Genomic DNA, 22,473 nt, shown 5'->3' with positions numbered 1-22,473 from the left:
GGACACAAACATTCAGTCTGTGGCTGTAAGAGCTCTGGGCATCCAGCTAGCCTACCCACCCTGAGCCCTCTCTCTCCCCCAGCCCTCTCCATGGCAGCAACCAAACCCACGCTCCCCCTGCCCCCCACCCCAGAAGGAGAACCGTGTGCCAAAATAAGACATGACACAGCCTGGCCAGCCATGGGAGCCTCCATGGTCACCCTCTGGGGTCCAAGACTTAAAGAGACATCCGCTTGGAAGCTCAGATTCCTCAGTCTGCAAGCTCCGCCTTCACACATCATCATGAAAGTTCAGTTAGGCCAAACTGCAAACTATCTGGGGATTTACCAAACTATAAGGCTTCTATTCACTCCCTAGCTACTTCTTAATCTGTGCCAAACTCTTTGCGTACAGTGAAGGTGAAAGTGAAAGTCCCTCAGTCATGTCCAACTCTTTGTGACCCCATGGACTATACAGTCCATGGAATTCTCCAGGCCAGAATACTGGAGCGGGGCTTCCCTTGTGGCTCAGCTGATAAAGAATCCGCCTGCAATATGGGAAACCTGGGTTCGATCCCTGGGTTGGGAAGATCCCCTGGAAAAGGGAAAGTCTACCCATTCCAGTATTCTGGCCTGGAGAATTCCATGGACTGTATAGTCCATGGGCTGCATAGAATTGGACACAACTGAGCGACTTTCACTTTCTCTGTATACAGAGCTCATGTAAATCTTAAAACAGGGCTGCTCAAAGAGATCATCATTCCAGTTTCACAGATAAAGCAGCTGAGGCTCAGAGGGTGAACATCTCACCCACAGTCACAGAACCAGTTTAGAGCAGTACTAGGATCAGCCCCAGGGTCTGCCCCAGGCCAACACTCAAGACAGTACCCACCACTTCAAGTGTCCATAGGAGGGACTTCTCTGGTGGCCCAGTGGCTAAGACTTTGTGTTCCAAACGCAGGGTTTGATCCCTGGTTAGGGAACTAGATCCCATATGCCATAACTAAGAGTTTGCATGCCACAACAAAGACCCTCTGTCCCATGAGCTGCAACGAAGACCAGGCACAGGTCTTCACCAGGTCATATACATTTATATATGCTGCTGCTGCTGCTAAGTCGCTTCAGTCGTGTCCGACTCTGTGCGACCCCAGAGACGGCAGCCCACCAGGCTCCCCCGTCCCTGGGATTCTCCAGGCAAGAACACTGGAGTGGGTTGCCGTTTCCTTCTCCAATGCATGAAAGTGAAAAGTGAAAGTGAAGTCGCTCAGTCGTGTCCAACTCTTAGCGACCCCATATACTGCAGCCCACCAGGCTCCTCCGTCCATGGGATTTGCCAGGCAAGAGTACTGGAGTGGGGTGCCATTGCCTTCTCTGATTTATATATATAATTTTTATATTTAAAAAATATTTTTTAAGTGTCCATAGGAGAGTAAGCTGTGCCCTTGACATATTTCCTCGGTGCCCTAAATGCATGTAGACACCAGCACTGATGAAGTTTTTCAAAGGAAAAGACCAGACCTGCCACCTCTGCAGAGTCAGTGAGCTGATCACAATGCTGACAATGACAGCATCTCAAGATCATTTCCTTGGACAGGTCTCTCCAGAAAGCATTCAATTCCAGCTGTGAGAGCAACATATTTGCCATGTGAATTAGCTAAGGGGAGAAGAAATGACCTTCGCTTAAAGCTTTGGTTCACTGGTGTTTCTCATAACACAGAATCCAAGCCCTCACAGGGCTGTCCCAATCACCCTTGTATGTGGTTTCCTAAACTAGTAAAGACTTACTGCTGACTCCTTCTGGTTTATTCATATTCAGTTGTTAACAGATACATATTAAGTTCCTATCGTTCACAAAAATAACTGGATTTAAGAGAGAGGATTCCTTTTCATTAGTAACTTACGACCTGATTTACAGACAGATAAAAGCTTATAAAAGACACATCTGGAATAAAGCAGGTTACTCATCCTCAAGAACAACCGGACAGAGGAATGAACTACGGCCCGGACGTAGGCATGGCCAGTGTCTGGATGGTATCAACTGTGCGATCTGAGTGGCCCAATGTAACATCCAGAAAAGAAAAGCTACTTTCCCATTCTTCCTAGAGTGGCCTGTTGCACTCATTTTTATTTTTTCAACTGAAGAATAGTGGATTTACAACATTGTACTAGTTTCATATTTATAACATAGTGATTCAGCATTTTTATAGATTATACTCCATTTAAATTATTATAAAATGTTGGCAATATTCCCTGTGCTGTACATTACATCCTTGTATCTTATTTTAATTTTGTTTTTAAAATTTATTTTTAATATTTTTATTTTTTGGCCACACCACGAGGCATGTGGTATCTTAGTTCCCCTACCAAGGATCAAACCCACACCCTCTGCATTGGAGGTGGGGAGTCTGGACCACCAGAGTATTCCCGTTGTATCTTATTTTATACCTACTTGTTTACACCTCTTAATCTCCTTCCTCTATCATGTCTTTCCCCTGTTCTCTTGATTCTTTTAGAATTAAAGGATCAAAAGCTTTAAAACGTAAATGTTTATGGAAAGGCAATAAGGAATGCCTCTAATCTCCTCTCCCACTTTACCTTCAATTAGCCTCTGGGATCAGCTTCAAGCATCTAGGAGAGCCTGGGAGTGAAACAACACAGGTCAGCAAAGGACAGGTAAGGGAGAAGAAACCTCTGAGGTCTGGAGAGTGGGACTCTGAGAAGGAGGTAAGGTGGAAGCTTGGATACCAGGTAGGGAGCCAGCCTAGGTCCACAGGGAGAACTCAAAGACAAAAAGACAAACAGCCCACAGAGACTAACCCTGGTCTTCAATTCAACCACAGCTATTTCCCAGAAAACTGAGAAACTGACCCTACTCTCTGGCCACAGGATAAGGAAATAGGGGGTGGAAAGGACACTCTTCTCAAAGCAAATAAATAGAAATGATTTAGAAAGCACCTACAGGGTTTCCATCTGACACTGTGCAAGAATGTCCTTCCCTTACTTTTTACGTGTGTGTGTGTGTGTGTGTGTGTGTGTGTGTGTGCATGCACACATTGGTTGACTTCCTTTGACCTATATTTCCGACCATTTTGCTTTAGTACAAAGCTGTGACAGAGGCGTCACACTTTTGGAACCCTAAGCTAGATTCTACTAATATTTTAATAGTTTTATCATTGAAATCACAGTTATTATATTTAAAGTCAAAATAGCATCACTCGGCCACATACTAAGAACTACAGCTGGGAGCAGGTCTTTGTTTTCCAATAAAATTCTTCTATAATGTTGCATTAAGGGGTTGATGATATGACTTTCAGCTCCTTTCCAGCACTGACATTCTTCTCCCCAGGTCTGTGCAGAGTAGATGGACTGGCCTTGAATGTACTCCAGGGACACCAGGCCCCAGAACATGCTGGCAGCATCTGGGTTTGCCTTGGCCCCCATGAGAAGCAGGGCTCTGCCAGGTGTCATAGCTGATTTAACTGAAAGAAAGATGAAAACCAGCCATGGGAACTGAAGCTTGACAGCATCCCTGAGGGTCTGATGAGCGAGAACCAGAGCAGTATGGAGGACACCGGAGAAATCTCCTCTGGCCAAAGATTCCCAGGCGGTGTTTGTCCTAACCACCCAGATCCGTCCCCGGAACGCAAAACGACAGTGCATGCTGAGACAGGTGAGAGCTGAAGCTGCTGGTCAGCTCCCAGGGAGGGGTGCTACAGAATCAGAGTCTACAGGGAGGAGGGCGGGTGGGGAAGGAAAAAAGGTCAAAGGCAAAGATACATCCCCCCTTCCCAAGAGAAGGCTGCATGAGCTAAGATGCTCATGGGGAGAGTTCAGATGGGGACAGATTTTTTGCTTCTAAGACAAGAAGAGATATAAATGATCATCCTGTCTTATTTAAAAACCACAGTGTGATGGCAGAATCTTCCAGATCTCTCCTGCTCTTTGTAAAGCCTCTAAGCGACAGTCCACACTTTCAGCCTCCGTGTCCACAGGGGAACGATGAAACATTGAGAAAGAATTTAATGCAAAAAGCAACTGCCGGAGACTTTGGGAACATACGTCAAAACGTCCATTTCCTAGCCTCCAAGACTCCTGGAATGCTTTACTTCACTGCCTCCTGGTACCAGAGTACATTTCCATGGCAACTCCCTGAGAACTGGCTGTTTCTCGGGCTCAGGGGGAGGCTGGCTTGGAGATCCTCCTCTTTGGGGGCACAGAAGCCCCTATAATGAGAATCAGACCCCTAATTGGTTCCCCCCTCCTTTCCTTTTCAGGATGTGTACACTGAGACACTCTGGAATAGTTTGGAGACTGAACATTATGCAAGAAAAGAAATGAAAGATTAATAGAGAAATGTGGCCACTCAGTGAAGCCTCTTCAACAAACCAGGATGAGGGGACTTCCCTGGTGGTTCAGTGACTGGGACTCCACGCTCCCAGTGCGGGGTGTCAGCGACCCCTCCCTGCTCAGGGTGCTGGATCCCACATGCCACAGCTAAGAGTTCGTATGAGGCAACCAAGACCCAGTGCAGCCAAATAAATAAAGCAAAAAACTAAAAAACCAAAGTGAGGACATTCTCCTGCTGAGTTTGACTTCTTGGCAAAAGCGCATATCTGCCATCCATGAGGCTGTCCATAGGATCAGAGTACTAATTATTCACATAGGTCTGAGTACTAATTATTCACAAAGGTCTGAGTTTAATTACAGCCAAGTTCCATACCACTGTGACCATTTCCCTGATGAAGAAACTGAGCCATGGTAAGATCATGTGGTTATTAATGAGATAAAAATGAGTACTCGCCTAGCATGGATCAAAATCTTACAGCTATACAGCACTATTCACAACAGCCAAGCCATGAAAACAGCCTAAATGTCCATTAAGAGAGGAATGGATAAAGAAGATGTGGTGCATATATACAACAGAATATTACTCAGCCATAAAGAAGAGTGAAACGATGCTATTTCTAACCACATGAATGGACCTAGAGATGATCATAGTAAGTGAAGCAAGTCAGAAAGAGAAAGACAAGCACTATATGATATCACACATATGTGGAATATAAAATATAACACAAATGGGGAATTCCCTGACAGTCCAGCCATCAGGACTCCACACTCTCAGTGCTGGAGGCCTAGGTTCAATCTCTGGTTAGGGAACAAAGATTCTACAAGCTGTGAGGCATGGCCCCCAAAATAAATTGTGCTGTGTTGTAATTAGTCGCTCAGTCGTGTCTGACTCTTTGCGACCCCATGGACTGCAGCCCGCCCAGCTTCTCTGTCCTTGGGGATTCTCCAGGCCAGAATACTGGAGTGGGTTGCCATGTCCTCCTCCAGAGGGTCTTCCTAACCCAGGGATCGAACCCAGGTTTCCCGCATTGCAGGTGGATTCTTTACCATCTGAGCCACCAGGGAAGCCCAAGAATACTGGAGTTGGTAGCCTATCCCTTCTCCAGGGGAAAAATTAATTAATTAAAAATAAACTTAAAAAAATTAATATATGACACAAGTGAATTTATTTACAAAGCAGGAACAGACTTAGAGAACAGGCTTGTGGTTGTTGAGGGGCGGGGTGGAGGGGTGGACTGAGAGTTTGGGATTAGCAGATGCAAACTATTATATACGGAGTGGATAAACAAGGTCCTACAGTATGGCACAGAGAACTATAGTCACTATCCTGTGATAAACCATAATAGAAAAGAATATGAAAAGGAATGGGTATATATACACATGTATGCATAACTGAATCACTTCACTGTACAGCAGGAATTAACATGACATTGACAATCGACTATGCTGCTGCTGCTAAGTCTCTTCAGTTGTGTCCGACTCTGTGCGACCCCATAGACGGCAGCCCACCAGGCTCCCCCGTCCCTGGGATTCTCCAGGCAAGAACACTGGAGTGGGTTGCCATTCCCTTCTCCAAATAAGCACATAAGAAGATGCAAAAATCATCAGTCCTCAGGGAAATGAAAAATCAAAACTACAGTGTAAGACCACTTCACTTCCAGTAGGACGGCGAGAATCAATAAAACAAATACAAGTGTCGGCAAAGATGTAGAGAAACCAGAACCCTTGTACACTGCTGGCGGGAAGGTAAAATGATGCAGCTGCTTTGAAAAGCAGTTTGGCAGTTCCTCAAAAGCCTAAATGCAGAATTACCATATGACCCAGCGATTCAACTCCTAGGAAAATACCCCAAAGAAAACATACATAGGCAGAAATACTTGTACATAAATGTTGTGAGAAACATTGTTTATAACAGGCAAAAGTGGAAACAACCTGAATATCCATTAACTGATGGATAAACAAAATGCAGTGTATTCATACAACAGAATGTTATTTAGCCATACAAAGGAAAGCAGTACCGATTCATATCACAACCTGCATCAACCCTGGAAATACTATGCTAAGTGAAAGAAGCCAGTCACAAAGGGCCATTTTTATCATATTTCAGTTATATGATGGGTCTAGAATGGGGAAATCCATAGAGACAGAAGATCAGTGGTTGCCAGGGGCTGGGAAGACAGCTGAATTGGGAGTGACTGGTAATGGGCCCTGCGTTACCAGGGATGAAATGCTTTGGAAATACAGATAATGATGATGGTTGACCCTATATGAGAATATACTAAAAATCACTGAATTATATACCTTAAAAGGGAGAGTTTAATAGAATGTGAATTATATCTCAAAAAAATTAAACAGTAAGAGCACATCCATCAGAAGGGCTCAAACAAAAAGTTGTGATAATAGCAAATGCTGGCAACTATGCGAAAATTTGATCACTCATACACTGTTGGTTGGAATGTAAATGATTCTGCCACTTTGGAAAAGAGTTTGCAAGCTTCTTTTAAAATGACAAGTGTTTGTTTTAAAGTGACAAATGACCCAGCCTATGACACTCCTGGGCATCTACTGTAGAGAAATGAAAACTTCTGTCCACATAAAAGTCTACACGCCAGTGTTCAGAGTAGCTTTTCCATTACAGCTCATAACTGAAAACTACCCAATGTCCTTCAGTGGTGAGAGATGAATCAAATGATGGTCCATCCACCACACAGAACGTTACTCAGCAACAAAGAGAACTACAACAAGTCAGATTAACCTCAGTGAGGTTACTCTGCGTGAAGGAAGGTCATCTCAAAAGGTTCCACAACCAGTATAGCTCTACTTGTGAAACCACTGAAATAACAAAACTCTGGAGATAGAGAACAGGCGAGTGGCTGCCAAAGCTTGGGATGGGCAGCAGAGAAGGTGACGCTGGAAGGAGGAGCACTAGGGAGCCTGGGTGGCGGGATGGTTCTGTGCCGTGACTGTGTTGGTGGTGACAGGAAGCTGCAAACACACAGGTGCCTGCGGACGTGGCAGCATCTGAATCAGCTCTGTGCGTGGAACCCATGTCATCACCCGGATCTGCTATCGCCCTACTTACCCAAGATGCTCAGTGGGGAAGAAGGGGCAAGGGGGTGCCAAAGACTTGGCTCCATTTCTTTGCAACTGCCAGTGAATCTATATTTATTACAAAATAAGAAGTTTGTGGGTGTTTTTTAAATAACTATATAGGGTATTAGTCAATGTTTAAAAGTAACGGCTTACTTGCAAACCAGAAAGACAGACAGACAAGAGAACAACCGGATGGATACCAAGAGGAGAATGGGGGGGTAGGGATGAACTGGGAGACTGGAATTGACACATATATACTCTTGATACTATGGATAAAATAGATAACTAATGACAATGCACTGTATAACTAAGGGAACACTACTCAATGCTCTGTGGTGACCAAAATGGGAAGGAAATCCAAAAAAGAAGGGATATATGTATACACATAGCTGACTCACTTTGCTGTACAGTAGAAACTAACCCAATGTGGTAAAGCAACTGTGGTCTAATAAAAATTAACTTTAAGAAAGGCAACAGCTGTGTTTCAATAAGGCTTATAGTTCAAGGCAGAAGAAGAAATGATAACCCTAACCCTGACAGCTACAAATCACCTCTCCAACATGTCAGAGAACTTCTCCCTCTTGTGTGAACTGCACATACTTGATAACAAATCAAGAGCTTCTGGCATGGACCCGCTAACTCACATGTCCTCACACTCACCCTCTAACCCCTCGAATGCAGCTCTTGCTGTCCTAACACACACACCTGCATCCTCATCTCTGGGCTTCCCTTCATGCTCTTCCCTGTCTAAACTCATCTCTCTCCAGGTATCCAAATACTTTCCCAGCAGCTGTATCCATCTTTCCATGTGGGTTAACTGTGTCTCTAACTCGATGCTCCAGTTCAGACCCCAGGTTGTCTTCCTCTACTATATTCTCCATAACACATGACACAGTGCTGAGGATGTAGGAAGCACTCAGAGATCACTGCAGAGGGAATAAAGGGCGTCCTGCCTCAAGATCGTTAATTCTCACTCTTGTGAGCTACGTGATGCAGAGCAGGTACATACAGGCACATGTAAGTCAAGACATAATGTTTCACACGTAATCACTACTGTGTATTTTTAAACACTTTTAGGGAAATGTGGTATTTAGCCAACACCTTGGGGGTGGCTGAGGTCCTCCAAGATGAGGAAAAAGACAAAAAAAAAAAAGCTTTTAAAACTGGGCATAGGGACTTCCCTGGTGGTCCCGTGGTTGAGATTCCCCCTTCCAATGTAGGGGGTGCAGGTTTTAAACCTGTTCAAGGAAGTAGTATCTCACATGCCTCATGACCAATAAAGCCAGAGCATAAACAACATAAGCAATGTTTGCAACAAATTCAATAAAGACTTTAAAAATGGACCACATCAAAAAAAAAAAAAATCTTAAAAAAAAAGTGGGGAAAGAAAAGTAGACTGTGATCAGGGAACAGCTGGAAGAACACAGGAAGAGCCCATTTCCAAATGTATCCTGAACTCAGCCGTTCCTCTCCAGCGCCACCACGGCCCCCAGCCCCAGCGTGCATTACTCACAGCACACCACGCCTCCATGGCTCCCCAAAGCACAAAGCTCTAAACTTCATACGTTTGCTTAGAAAGCTCTGAATGGTCTGACTCCTGCTCACCTCTACAGATTCATCTCATTTCATTCTTTCCCACCAATAATGCTCGCTTCACACCTTTCCATCCCTCAAGCATGTCAAGCAAGGTCTAGGTTGCACAACGGCACTGGCTTGTTCTTCTCCCTGGAATGCTTTGCCACCTGATCTTTGTATGGCCAGCCCTATGTTATTCAGAGTTCAGTGTAAGTTTTATCTCCTAAGCCTAGTTACTAGTTCCTCCTTGTCCGTTACCACCCTCTCTTAATTCTTTGCCAAACACCTCATCATCTGACATTTTTCTTATCAACTGATGTATTGACTATCTCTTCCTCATCCCACCACAGTGTAAGTTCCAGGAGGGCACGGAACTCTCTTCTCTGTTTTTCTTTTTTTACTCCCAGTGCCTGACATATAGCAGGTATATAATAAATACGTGTACGGCAAAGGTCTGAATAAATGAATGAATGAAAAAGATCACCACTCTACCTACCGCACAGTCCTGACTCCCTCTGGTCAAATGAATGATCTACTAACGGCAATCTAGGAACTTCCCTGGTGGCCCAGTGGCTAAGACTCTGAGCTCCCAACGCAGAGTCCAACCCCTGGTCGGGGACTTACATTCCACATGCTGCAACAAAGATGAAGAGCCCACGGGCCATCACTAGACCCAGAGTAGCCAAATGAATTTTAGAAAATAAAATTAACAAAAAGACCTGCCAGGTTTTTAAAAATGGCAACCTAAAAGTTACTAGCATTCAATTAGAGGATAAGTTGGTAACATGACCCTTGATACCTCAAAAGGACTCTGAAAGCAGTAAACCACTGACTCCTGAATGACACGGAGGTTAATCCACATGTAACATAGTCGGCCCTCCGCATCCATGGTTCCCCTGTATCCTCAGACTCAACCAATCACGAATCGTGTGGTAGTCTACTTACTACTGAAGAATATCTACATATAAATGGACCTGTGCCAGTCAAACCTGTGTTGTTCAAGGGTCATCTGTATTATAGATCATCAACAAGGTCCAGATCAAGCCTCCTAGCTTCTATAGAATCTTTCTAGAATAATCAGTGCCTCACTGGCCACCTCCTTTCTCTGACTTCCTAAAGCTTTTACTGCCTACACCATTCATGTGATACTTCACAACCCCCTTCTGTATGTTGGTACCCATGCCTACCATGAGAGGGACTGTGAGGTTCTGGGAATACAACCACCAATAAGGAGGAGTTTACCTTCCAGGTGGGGGATATAGATAGTAAACCAGTCTTTTCATAAATCATTGCTGCTACTGCTAAGTCACTTCAGCCACGTCCGACTCTGTGCGACCCCATAGACGACAGCCCATCAGGCTCCCCCGCCCCTGGGATTCTCCAGGCAAGAACACTGGAGTGGGTTGCCATTTCCTTCTCCAGTGCATGAAAGTGAAAAGTGAAAGTGAAGTCACTCAGTCGTGTCCGACTCTTCGCGACCCCATGGACTGCAGCCTACCAGGCTCCTCCACCCATGGGATTTTCCAGGCAAGAGTACTGGAGTGGGGTGCCATTGCCTTCTCCGCCATAAATCATTACTTAATGGTTTTTGTAACAAGTGCCACACACACATAAAAACAAGTGTGCACTAACAGCACAATGAAAGAACAAAACCAGACCAGCGGCACAAAAGAAGGTCAGCAGGTAGGAAGTGGGTCAGGCACATGACAGTCCATGAGAAGAAACTCTCTCGCCTTCGGAGAGACCAGGGAGTCGGCAGGATGGAGACCAGAAACAACGTGAACTTGAAGTCGGGAGACACCGGTCTCACATCCAGCACCATCAGTGTCCACCCACAGCCCTTGACTTGTCTGGGTGAAAGTTGACTCAACTGTGATAATTAGAACAGAATCAAGCTCAGTGTTGTCAGAACCCTTAGAGAAATAAAATATAACCCTGTCATTTTCCAGAGGTGAAATTATTTCGAAGAACAAGAATATTTATTGAGCATATATTAATTACATTTTAAGCATAAAGATCCATTGAGGTGAATGGATTTGCCCAATATTAGCATGAGTTAGCGGAGAAGGCAATGGCACCCCACTCCAGTACTCTTGCCTGGAGAATCCCACGGATGGAGGAGCCTGGTAGGCTGCAGTCCATGGGGTCACAGAGAGTCGGACACGACTGAGTGACTTCACTTTCACTTTTCACTTTCACGCATTGGAGAAGGAAATGGCAACCCACTCCAGTGTTCTTGCCTGGAGAATCCCAGGGATGGGGGAGCTTGGTGGGCTGCCGTGTATGGGGTCGCACAGAGTCAGACATGACTGAAGTGACTTAGCAGTAGCAGCAGCAGCATGAGTTAGTGGGCACAGTCTCCCTTCACTGAGCTGGTCGAGAGCAGTGATTCTCAAAGTCTGCAGATTCTTGGGGGATCCTGAGTTCCTTTCAGGGGAGCCCATGAGATCAAAACTATTTTCAGAACAACACTAAGATGTCAGGGTCACTGTGTTGACATTTGCACTGTTGCTATAAAAGCAAAAGTGAGTAAAACCAATGGCTGCTAAGTCGCTTCAGTTGTGTCCGACTCTGTGCGACCCCATAGACAGCAGCCCACCAGGCTCTGCCATCCCTGGGATTCTCCAGGCAAGAACACTGGAGTGGGTTTCCATTTCCTTCTCCTTTGCGTGAAAGTAAAAAGTGAAAGTGAAGTCGCTCAGTCGCGACCGACTCATGGCGACCCCATGGACTGTAGCCCACCAGGCTCCTCCACCCATGGGATTTTCTAGGCCAGAGTACTGGAGTGGCTTGCCATCGCCTTCTCCGAAACCAATGGCACCTAATACAAATCAGGGCAGAGCTACCAAATAATACTAACAGTCATTACATTGTTTAGTGCCTGATGTGGGCAGAAAAGAAAACGGCAGTTTCAGAAGGTCCTTGATGAGTTTCCCTGGTGGTCCAGTGGTTAAGGGTCCATCTGCCAATGCAGGGGGCACGGTTTTGATCCTTGGTCTGGGAAGATCCCACATGCCGTAACGGGCGACTAAGCCCGACTCCTGAGGAGGCACTTGAGAGCCCACAAGCACGGCCTAGAACCTGTGCTCTACAAGAGAGGCCAGCACAGTGAGAAGCCCGCATGCTGCAACTGCGCCCCGCTTGCCACTTCTGAAGAAATCCGAAGCACACAGAGCGCTTCGAGTGCTCAAGGGACAACGGCTGTCTCAAGGCAAAGCACCTCCATGCCTGAGTTCTGAGCTGAGCTAGCGGCTTTCTTTGTGAAAGACTATTTTTACTTGAAAGGACGAATGACAGATAAACTCTAGATTTGAGTATTTGATAGAAATTTTCTTGAAAATGAATAAAGGAGGCCTGTCATGTTAAGGAAAAAATAGCAGATTTTTGCCACGGATAAAACTCAAGCTTTCAAGCAAAAAGTAGAATTTTAGAAAACTTGCCACTGCATGCTTGACATTTTTCCACTGCTTTCCACTGCTTCAGACTTTCCTGATGAGATCAATGGTGATATTGATGAAATGGATTTTTTAATACTGTATAATTAAAAGTCTCAACATTTTCAACATCTGTAAAACTCTGAACCAGTATTTTTCATATGGTCAATTCATCATGTTACAAAATCATGCATGGATTTAAAAAACCCATTCAAAGGGCAAGAAAGACTACTGGATTTTCACGTAGGAATACAACAAAACTCACTGATAAGGTTTCAGATTTTGCACCATAGCTATTAAGAAACTATCACTTCTCAAGTTTTGATGTCGTATCAAAGAATAAATACAGAAAAAGTCCTTAACTTACACTTAACAAGTGCGCAAATACTCGTTACTGTATACTGACCTTATACTCCTCCATCCCTAAGGGATATCTTTGTTCTTGAACAAATAACGTGTAAATTAGACTGTCTAGGCAAAGTTCCAGGGACATTTTAAACCAAGTACTTTTGTACTTTATGGAAGATGTGGATGAACTGAATTATGATTTTCTTGACCCATCTAGGCTCAAATTTCACTTTAAAAATGCCAGATCCTCTTTCCCATTCCTATTTGCTTCCTCTCCCATTCTTTTTTTTAATTTATTTAATTGGAGGCTAATTATTTTATAATATTGTAGTGGTTTTTGACATACATTGACATGAATCAGCCATGGATGTACGTGTTCCCCATCCTGAATCCCCCTCCCACCTCCCTCCCCATCCCATCCCTCAGGGGCATCCCAGTGCACCAGCCCTGAGCACCCTGCCTCATGCATCAAACCTGGACTGGCGATATATTTCACATATGATAATATACATGTTTCAATGTTATCCTCCCCCTATTCTTATTTGCTTTTGATCATCAGAAAATAAATACCATTCTTTGTCTCCCCGTAATACATTCCATGCAAGATTGACCAGATGTTCTCAATGGGCCCAGTCAAACAGAAACATCAACTTCCAGTAAGCCAAGATGAAGGAAACGGAATGGAGCCTATGACTCCTGTTGATTATGTTAAAATCTGTGCACATAATGCACAAAGCAACTACCTGAAGACTCTGAAAACTAAACAGCTAGAGACAATGGGACCTGAATCAAAGCGGGCTGAATCGCTATGCAGCAGGAACTCTACAAGAAATCTATTTCTGTCTAGATCAAGAAAAGGAGCCCCAGTGTGCTAGACAGTATGGAGGAAGTCCCTGGCTTTCTTTTTCTTTTTTCCTTACCCAGCTTTGTACTACAGCCAACTCTAGTCTCAGATCTGCACTGCCACGGTAGCACAGCCAGAACAGACACCCTAAATGGTCCCTTCTATTAAAGAAACCGAATGAGTAGAGAACCTTCCAACAAAAGAAGACTCCAGGTACAGATTATCCACTGATAAGATTTTACCAAACCATTACGGGCTGAATTGTGTCTCTCCAAGATTCATTTGTTGGAGGCCTAACCCCCAGCACTTCAGAATACGGCTGTATCTGGAGATATGGCCTTTAAAGCAGCCATCAAGTTAAAATGAGCCTGTTAGGGTGAGCCCCATCCAAGCTGACTGGTGGCCTTATGAGAAGGGGAAATTAGAACAAATGGAGAGACACTAAGGACATTCATATGCAGAGGGATGACCAGGTGAGGAGGCAGAAAGAGGGGAGCCACCTCCAAGCCACAGATACCCCAGAGGAGCTCAACTCTGCCAGCACCCTGATCATGGACTCCTGGCCCCCAGGACTGAGAGAGAACAAATGTCTCTTGTTGAAGCCACCCACTATGTGCTATTATTTTTGTCCACAGAAGACTAATCCACCAACATTTAATGGGAAACAAACACCACCAATTCTACACAATCTCATCCGTAGAATAGGAAAGAACACTTTCCAACCCATTTTGGAAGCCTAATATTATCCTCGTGCCCTTTTTTTAATTAAAAGAAAACTACAAACAAATATCTCTCATGAACATAAGTGTAAAAAAATTCTCAACAAAATATTAGCAAATAAAGTCCATTAATACCTGAAAATAGGATTTATCTTGAGAATATAAGCATGGTTCAGCATTTGACATTCAATGTCATGTACTTAATTACAAACTGAAGAAGAAAGATGTCATGATGATCTCAGATGCTGAAAGAGTTTTTCATGAAATTTAACTTCAATTTAAGATTAAAATTCTCACCAAATCAGAAATAGAAGAAAATTTCTTTAACCTGCTAACAGGCGCTGGCACAAAAACTAACGATATCATGCTTAAGACAGGTCGTCCACGCTTATCCATCTACGCAACCTCATACAGGAAGCCCTAGCCAGTGCAATAAAGAAACAAATTCATACAGACTTGAAAAGGAGAAATAAAACTCCTTCTCTCCTAGAGGGTACACCATTTGGATCAAAGAGGATGTCAAAAGGGAATTTTTAAAATCTTGAAACAAATGAAAATGAAAACACAACATACCAAAACTTAAGGGATATAGTAAAAGCAGAACTAAGAGAAAAGTTTATAGTGATAAATGCCCATATTATAAGAGATCTCTAATAAACAACCTAACTTTATACCTCAATGAACTACAAAAGAACTAAACCCAAAGTTAGCAGAAGGAAGGAAATTAATAAAGATCAGAGAAGAAATAAATCAAATACAGACTAGAAAATAACAGAAAAGAATTGTAAGTTGATTTTTTGAAAGAAATAAACAAAATCAATAAAGCCTCATATTTACACCCATGGCTGATTCATGTCAATGTATGGCAAAAACCACTACAATACTGCCAAGTAATTAGCCTTCAATTTAAATCCATAAAAAATTTTAAAAAACCTTACCTAAACTAAGAAGGAAAAAGAGAAAACTGAAATAAAAACAGAAATGAAAGTGACATTATAACAGGTACCTAAAAAGTAAAGAAGCAAAATCATAAGGGACTATTGATGAACAATTACAAATTGGAAAACTTAGAATAGATAAATTTTGAGAAACATACAACGTGTTAAGACTGAAACAAAAAACAGAAAAACTCAACACACCAGTAACAAATAAAGAGATTCAAATAGTAATTTTAAAAACTCCCCAAAGTGAAAAGCCTAGGACCAAATGGATTCAAAGTTGAATTCTACTAATATTCAAATAAGAATTAACACCAGTACTTCTTAAACTCTTCCAAAAAGTAAAATTAAAGGAAATACATCCAAACTCATTTAATGACAGCAGCCTCACCAGATATCATAGTTGGACAAAGACACTGCAAGAATAGAAAACTACAGACCAATACCTCTGGTAAACATAGGTGTAAAACTCCTCAATAACACTAGCACACTGGATTCAAATATGTATCAAAAAGATTAAACACCATGACCAGTGGTGTTCCCAACTTCCCCTGGGAAGGAATGTTGGTTTAACATACACAAATCAATGTAATATATAGCACATTCACAAAATACAATATTTGAACCACATGATCATCTCAATATGCAGAAAAAAAAAACACTTGACAAAATTCAACACCCATTCATGATAAAAACTGAATAAAGTAAATATAAAAGAAATTTCCTCAACACAATAAAGGCCATTTATGAAAAGCCCATGGCTAACATCATAATCAGTGGGGAAAACTGAAGGCTTTCCTATTCATGCCAATTCTACTAAACATAATACTGGAAGTACAGGCAAAAAAAAAAAAAAACATAAAAGGCATTTAAATTGGAACAAAGGAAGGAAAACTATCTCTGTTTGCAGATGTCATGATTCTATATGTAGAAAACCCTGAAGACTCTACACACATGCCACAAATTTAGAATACATGATCCAGTAAAGCTTTAGGATACGAATCTACATGACAAAAAAAAAAAAAAAAAAAGCAGTTGTATTTGTTTACACCAACAACAATCCGAAAAGGAAATGAGTAAGCAATCCTATCGATGATGTCACCTAAGAGAACAAAATACCTAGGAACAAATTTAACCAAGGAAGTAAATGATCTATGCCCTGAAAACTTTATAAGATTGATGAGAAAGACAAAAATCAATGGGGAGAAGTCCCATATTTATGGACTGGAAGAACTAATATTGCTAAAAATGCCCATATTACCCACAGTGATCTAGAGATTCAAAACAATGGCTATTAAAATTTCAGTGGCATTTTCCACAGAAATGGAAAAAACAATTCAAAAATTTGTGTGGAACTGCAAAGATTCTGAATAGCCAAAGCAACCTTTTTTTTTTTTTTTTTTTTTTTTTACCACCCACGTGTATTAACTTCATTTAGTGATAAAGAGGCCCAGAGAGTTCAGTGCTTGTGCAAGGAAACAGAACTAGCAGGTCATGCAACCAGGATGCGAAAGTGTCAGGTGCTTAACTAGGTTGTCCTTCCCCCTCCTTTCTTTTTCCTTTTTTTAAAAAATTAATTTATTTGTTTTAATTGGAAGCTAATTACTTTGCAATACTGTAGTGGTTTTCGCCACACACTGACATGAATCGGCCATGGGTGTACATGTGCCTCCCTCCTCCCTCCCCATCCCATCCCTCTGGGTTGTCCCAGTGCACCAGCTTTGAGTGCCCTGTTTCACGCATTGAACATGGACTGGTGATCTATTTCACATATGGTAATATACATGTTTCAATGCTGTTCTCTCAAATCATCCCACCCTTGCCCGTTTCCCACAGACTCCAAAAGTCTGTTCTTTATATCTGTGTCTCTTTTGCTGTCTTGCATATAGGGTCATTGTTACCATCTTTCTAAATTCCATATATATGTGTTAACATACTGTACTGGTGTTTTTCTTTCTGGCTTACTTCACTCTGTATAATAGGCTTCAGTTTCATCCACCTCATTAGAACTGATTCAAGTATGTTCTTCTTAACAGCTGAGTAATATTCCATTGTGTACATGTACCACAGCTTTCTTATCCATTCATCTGCCGATGGACATCTAGGTTGCTTCCATGTCCTAGCTATTGTAAACAGTGCTGTGAAGAACACTGGGGTACATGTGTCTCTCAATTCTGGTTTCCTCGGTGTATGACCAGCAGTGGGATTTCTGGGTCGTATTAACCAAAGCAATCTTAAAAAAAGAACAAAGCTGGAGGCATCACTGTTTTTGATTTCAAGTTATATTAAAAGGTATAGTAATTAAAACAGTATGGTACAAACCTAAAAACAAAGACCAGGGGAACAGAATAGAGAGCCCAGAAATAAATCCACACAGTTACAGTCAAATAATCTACAGTAAAATGCCAAGAACATAAAATGGGGAAGATTCGTTTCTTTAACAAATTACGCTGGTAAAACTGGATTCACATGAAGATAAATGAAAGTTGACCCTTATTTGACTCTATACGCGGCTTCCCTGTTGGCTCAGATGGTAAAGAATCTGCTGTAATGCAGGGGACCCAGGTTTGATCCCTGGGTTGGGAAGATCCCCTGGAGAAGGGAATGGCTACCCATTTCATTATTCTTGCCTGGAGAATCCCTATGGACAGAGAATCCTGGAGGGCTACAGTCCACAGGGTTCACAAAGAGTGGGACATGACTAAGTGACTAATACTTTCACACTATATACACAAACTAACTCAGTGTAAAGACTTACAGGTAAGACCTGAAACTAGAAAACAGAAAAAGAAATTGCTTCTTGATGCTGGTATGAGCAATTATTTTCTACATAGGACGCCAAAAGCACAGGCAACAGAAGCAAAAACTGATAAATTGGATTACACCAAAATAAAAAGCTCCTGTGCAGCAAAGGAAACAATAAAATAAAAGGGCGACCTATTGCCCTTTTAATTTAAAAACCATCTATCTGGTCCAAAACATACAGGGAAATCTTACAAATAAATAGTAAAACCATCTGATTGTTTAAAAATAGGTGAAGGTTCTGAACAGACATACAAATGACTAGCTAATCAAGGAAATGCAAACCAAAGCCATACTGGGATATCACCTCATGCCTGTTACTCTGGCTGTGTGAGTGTGTTAGTCACTCAGTCATGTCTGACTCTTTGTGACCCCATGGACTGTAGCCCACCAGGCTCCTCTCTCTCCATGGAATTCTCCAGGCAAGAATAATGGAGTGGGTAGCCGTTTCCTGCTCCAGGGGATCTTTCCAACCCAGGGATTGAACCTGGGTATCCTACATTACAGGCAGATTCTTTACCGTCTGAGCCACCAGGGAAGCCTGTTACTATGGCTATGATCCAAAAAATGAAAGATAACGTGTTAGCAAGGATATGGAGAAAAGAGAACATTTGTACATCGTTGATGGGAATGACAACTGGTGCAGTCATTATGGGCAACAGTCCAAATGCAAGGTCCTCAAAATATTAAAAATAGAACTACCATCCAGAAAACCCTCTTCTGAGTATACAAGCAAATGACATCAGTACATCTAAGAAATCAGTACCATATTCACTGAATCATTCATCACAATAGCCAATTCATGGAAACAACCTGTATCCATCAACAAATGAAGAAAATGTGGCATATGTATTAATACATACAAAGGAATATTACTCAGCCACAGGAAAGAAGGAAATTCTGCCCTTTGTGATAACACAGATGAACCTTGAGAACATCACGATCAGTGATACAAGTCAAGGAAAGACAAATACTATTTGGTCACACTTATATGTAGAATTTTTCTTAAAACCCACATTGAGATAGCACCACACACTTATTAGAATATCCATTTTGTTTTTAAACTGACAATTCCGAGTACAAATGAGAATGAAGAACAACTGGAAACCTCATACAAGGCTAATGCAAAGACAAAATGAGAAAGCCTGCATTTCAGTCTCTTCACCACTTACTAGCTGGATGATCTTGTGCAACCTACTTAATTGCCCTAAATCTCAGTTTCCTCATCTGTAAAATAGACATGCTGACACTTCCAATGTTAACGTGCCTCACACTGTTTCTGAGAAGTCTAACTGAAGTGTAAATACTTCTAAAAATTGGGCCAACTATACAAAGATTATGACTTCCCTGGTGGCTCAGACGATAAAGCGTCTGCCTGCAATGCGGGAGACCTGGGTTCAATTTCTGGGTCAGGAAGATCCTCTGGAGAAGGAAATGGCACCCCACTCAGTACTCTTGCCTGGAAAACCCCATGGACGGAGAAGCCTGATAGGCTACAGTCCATGGGGTCGCAAAGAGTCGGACACGACTGAGCGACTTCACTTTCACTTTCATACAAAGATGAAAGTATCATCTCTAATTTTAAAAAATGCTTTAGCCATTAAAAGCGAACTATAGACATATACCACAGACAAATCTCAAGCGCATTCTGCTATATAAAAGAAGACAAATTTTAAAAAGAAAAGCAACATAATGATTCTATTCACATGACATTCTGGAAAATGCAAAACTAGCTGGAGAACCCTTTAGAAGTCCCCAGGATTTGAGGTTGGGGAGGGGTCTGACCACACAGTGGCAGCCCAGGGCAGGGTTTCAGCAGTGACGGAAGCTTTCTATATTGTGGTTGGAGTTGCAGTTGTTCAACCATGTGTATCTGTCAAACATAACTGTATATGAAAAAGTGAATTTTATTGTGTGGAATTAAATATTCATTTAGAGAACAGAAATAGAGGAAGAAAGAGAGGCCCCTGCTTTCTAAGGTCTCAGAGCTCTCTGAATGAGAGAGAATTCGAGAGAGAATTCATTCAACAAATGTATGAGACACCACAAAAATGCACCACATGTACAACAAGGAATAGAATAGATATTCCTGCCCTCAAGTAGTCTAGTCTGTTTGGGAAGACAGCATCTCATGAGTAGGAAAACAGGGACCAAGAGGCTTTGACCAGGATGGCTGCCATTAAAACAAAACAAAACCCCTCCCTCAACTATTTCGCCCCTTCACCTAAAGCCTCAATGGTGTTCAACCCACAACTGAACACCCTGAAGGAGCTGCCCTCCCTCCTCCACGCCACAACCTAGATTCTGCTCTCTCCCTCTCCCGAACTGTTCTCTCTGCCAGTGGAGTAAGGTGCTTATTTTAGCCCTCCTCCTACCTGACTTCTCAAGAGCTCTTGGTTGTCAATCACTCATCCTTCTGCACACATTCTGTGCTGTTCACGCTCCTGGATTTTTCTCAGGCGCCTCTGCCCTCTCACCAGTGTTAGCATTTCACAAGGCTCAGACCTACCTGCGGGCTTCGACTCTCTCTAAGTCCTCTCCCTTGGAAATCTCATCCATATCCAGGTTCAGCTGACACCTGGATATCACTTAGTCCCAAAGGCATATCCTCCACTCAGAGCTCTTCTCAAACCTCCAAACACAGATCCAACCACCTACTCAAGCTCTCATGCGGACAGCTCAAGGGCACCTCAACTCAACATGTCCAGCACTGGACTCAGGAATTCCTCTCCAAACCTGTCCTATTCCATTTATCCTGGTATGCAGTCAGCCAGGAACACAGGAGTCATCTTTGTCCCTCCCACATAGTTTACCAGCCAAACCCAAACCGCCATGACATCTACTGATTTTAGATCCTAAATCTCTCTCAAGTTTGCCTACATTGCTCCATCCCCTCCATCTTCACCCGAGCCCAACATCTATCTGGCTGCTTTCAAACAACCACTGCCTCTTCTTACCATATCATCTGGATCCCCTCCAATATATTTCCCACTTCGGTTTTTTTTTTTTTAAATATGCATTTGCTCCCATCACCTGTTGCTTTCAAAACATCAGAGGTGTCCCATTACTGTTAGAACAAAGCCCAGTCCTCACCAGAAACTATCAATCCCCACACGGTCTGGCCCCACTTAGAGCTCTTGCCACATCCTTCTCACTCACTCCCTTTCCTCCAGCTACTGGGGATTTCTTTGATTTTCTCAAAGGCACCATGGATCCTGCTACCACATGGCCTTTGCACAGATTCTTCACCTCTCTGGATTTCTCTCATTATCCCAATACTCCCACATTAACTAGAGTATCTCCTCTTCCATCAGATTTTAGCTCCAGTATAATTCAGCAGCAAAAGCTTTCTTTATCCCTAAGTCTAGGTCAGACTTCCTGATTATTTCCTTTCTTTCCCTTGAAGCATTTATTTCCATTTTAAATTCTAAAGTCATTAATGTGGTCTTTTGATTGTATTCACCACCAGCGCTAAGACTATAAACTTCATAAGGTCAGGGACTTTGTATTTTTCTCAACATTGAAACTCTGGTATCTAACACAGCAGCTGCCTCATGGCAGTCACTCAACAGCCACTTGCTAAAGACTGGACTCAACAATTCCACAAAATGAGGTGTGTACTGATATAATGTCATACATGTCCACACTCCATGTAATATCCATGGACTGGAAACAGTGTTACTACCTATCAACAGGGGACTTGATTAAATACACAGTAAGGCATTAATACAATGGAATACGACACAGCTGTTTAAACCAACGTACATGTCTAGATACAGCAACTTACATGTCTACTTACACGTCCCACAACCACGTGTGCGCATCGCAGTGCCACTGGTACCAAAAGTGTGTGTTAGTCACACAGTCGTGTCTGACTCTTTGTGACCCCAGGGACTGAAGCCCGTCAGGCTCCTCTGTCCATGGGATTCTCCAGGCAGGAATATAGGAGTGGGCTGCCATGCCCTTAAAGAAGACAGTGAATCTTGACTGAAGTGTTTGTTGGGGGAGAATACTCATTGGAAGCTTACAAGAAACTATTAACAGTGGTTATTCGTTTGGAGGGTAGGTGGGAACTGGGTGGATGGGTGTCCGAGGTGGGAGAAATAACTCTACTGACTACCATTTTATACTTTCAGATTTGGGAATCCACGTGAACATGGTTTATAACTCAGTACATGAATTTTTAAGTGCTCTGTGACCAGAACCCAGTAAAGTCTGTTGAATGAATTACAACACACGAGAGCTTCCCCGTCATCTGTTCCCCTCTCCACCACCCACCCTGTCAGCCCTGCTCCCACTGCCACTGCCCTGGGAAGACACCGGAAGCTTTTAAAAAGCTGCATGATCTTTAAGATTTAAAGCCATACTTTCTAAATATCCATTTATAGTCATAAA

This window comes from Bos mutus, chromosome 13 (assembly GCF_027580195.1).
Source record: "Bos mutus isolate GX-2022 chromosome 13, NWIPB_WYAK_1.1, whole genome shotgun sequence".
NCBI classification, from domain to species: domain Eukaryota; kingdom Metazoa; phylum Chordata; class Mammalia; order Artiodactyla; family Bovidae; genus Bos; species Bos mutus.
Note: the sequence above shows the minus strand (reverse complement) of the source record.